Consider the following 2,500-nt stretch of genomic DNA (forward strand, 5'->3'; position numbering starts at 1 on the left):
ACTCACGAAGACCGAAATTGACACAATTTTGCGCGTTAAAGCAATATAATCCGCGAAAAATAACTTTTGTTACTGGCCAGCTGTTTTTGAGGCGGATTTTCTATGAATGTGCGCATAGAAAATCATCTCAGAGAGCGCGAGCACTGGTTAGTTTAAAATCGCTTGAATGTTTAAACTGGTAAGACTTAAAAAGACGTGCAAATGGTAAACTTCAGTCACGATGCACTGCTGGCCCGATTGTGCGAGTGAATATTCCGTCATGTCCCGACTCCTAAACGCGAGTGTGTCGCCGCAGCGCTTGATGCTTGCCTTGCACAACACATTTTAAGAGAAGAGATAGAAGACGCGGCACCGCTGAACACTCACGCTGTTTGTGAAATTGCGTCTGGAAGAAAGTTGTTAAAAGAATGATTTGATTTTATAATCTGTGTGGATTACGATTGCGGGAATTTCCTGCATTATAAATGGGAGACCTGTGGGAATTATTAGAATTATGCGCAATACCCGCGCCGAAATTCGAGCCCTGTAATTTAATTATCAATCACATCGAAACATTTTACAATCCTACTAGCCCTTTATTTAGATTAAAACCATTCTCATTAATTTGGTGAGGAACATAGCGGTTTGAGCAGCATTTGCAGACGCTGTCATGCTGTTGGCCATATGCACTGCAGCAGACGCATATTGCAGTATTAAGGCTAACGATTAATCGATTCATTGATCGTTAATTTAAACGACGATCGATCATGGGAATTTGTGAAAATTGACATCCCTAGTCCAAACACACGAGTCGCTTTCAGTCGGTTTAAAGTCTGAGTCAGAGAGTGTGTGTGTGTATGGGCTGTTTACACCACACCGGTTTCAACTAAAAACGTAAAACTGCGTTCTTGCCGGTTTGTTTAAACGACAACAGCGTTTTGGTGTCCTGAAAACGCAAACCTTTGAAAACTCTCTGTGTGAACAGCAAAGACATGAATCTCTGAAGGCGATGACGTCATGCACACGTGTGTTGTGTTCAGTCTGTAGCGTTTCATCGCCATCTAGTGGATCACAGGAAACACTGCACCCTTTTAAGAGTATCGATGTCGTGTACGAGCTGGCGATTTCCAGCGACACGCGAGACAGCGACCGGATGGGGCGTGTCTGGCGACGCGACAAAGTTGAGATCTGTTTAACTTTATGCAAATGAGGAGGGACTTTCGGGAGCGACAACCAATAGGAGCGGAGCGCGTATGATCCTTCTCCACATCATTGGATGTCATTCATAAAGGCAACCAGTAGTGGGAACTCCCACTAGCGACCTCATCGCCAGCCGCTGGCGACATGCAGCGACAAAGTCGCTTGTAGTGTGAACGGGGCTTTAAGGCTCGTACACACCGGGACGAATATCGGCGTACGATATTCTCCAGCGTTTTTTGTGTTCACACCCAAGCGATTTTCACTGACGATGAGCCGAGTGAACATGCAAATTCATTCCCTGACATTAGATGGCGCCCATTTGCTCTGCAATACCACTCCATAACATTCTCTTTATTAAGATTTAGATGTAGTCGCTGTCGCGTTAGTCATATAGTTCTTTATGTTCCGACAGCAACGAGACCAGCCGCTCTACATTCATCTTGCCTCGCATCTTCCTCGTCTTATTTCTTCCCGGAAGTGTAGACGCTACTTGGTGTATATCTTCTTCGCCGTTACGAATGTGTGCTGGGCAAGACCGTTTTGTGTGTGAGCGCCCCCAGGTTATGTTTTACTGTAAAGGGGGTCGCACACCGGACGAGAAGCGCAGCGCCGCGCCACGTCTAGGACAACTCCAGGTATCGCACACCGGACGCGCACATTCTATTCGAGCGAGCTCAATTTTGAATCAACTCCTGTAGAAGAGCTGCACGATGTGAGTTTTAACTTTATTTTAAAAAAAAAAATTTATGTTAATTGAATAATAGCTGATGTTTGAACGTTAATCAAGTAAAAGTGCCTATCACGTTAAGTCTGTTATTTTGTTGTAACGTTATCCGTTGTCTAGGCAAATATGTCACATGATACAATAGTATTTATTTAGCTAGCGTTTAGCTAACCCGAGTGAAAACAGCACAGGGTGAAGCCATGTACATTACCGACGATTTGAGACAAATAAATGTACATTTAATATAAAACTATGCAAATGGCGCTCTGTGGCGCGGCAGGGTTTTGAACAAGGTCCTGAGCCGTAGCTGGGCGCCGCGGACAGACGCCGAATGGCGCCGCCGGTGTGTGTACACTCATAGAGAATAATGTGTTCGAATTTAAAAGATGTGGCGCTGCGCGACGCGACGCTGAGCTTCTCGTCCAGTGTGCGACCCCCTTAACTTCAGAAGCTCCAGACACGTGAGCAAAAGCGCCAATCTCATTGGTCGGATAGTTTTTGACTAAAACTAACTAAAAAAACAAACCCGAGGCGTTTTAAAAAAAATGACGCTTTTACGCGTGGCGTTTTTTCGTGTCGGTGTGCACACTCACATTG

Source organism: Rhinichthys klamathensis, unplaced genomic scaffold, assembly GCF_029890125.1.
Source record: "Rhinichthys klamathensis goyatoka isolate OS25496 unplaced genomic scaffold, OSU_Roscu_1.1 h1tg000326l_1, whole genome shotgun sequence".
Lineage (NCBI taxonomy): Eukaryota > Metazoa > Chordata > Actinopteri > Cypriniformes > Leuciscidae > Rhinichthys > Rhinichthys klamathensis.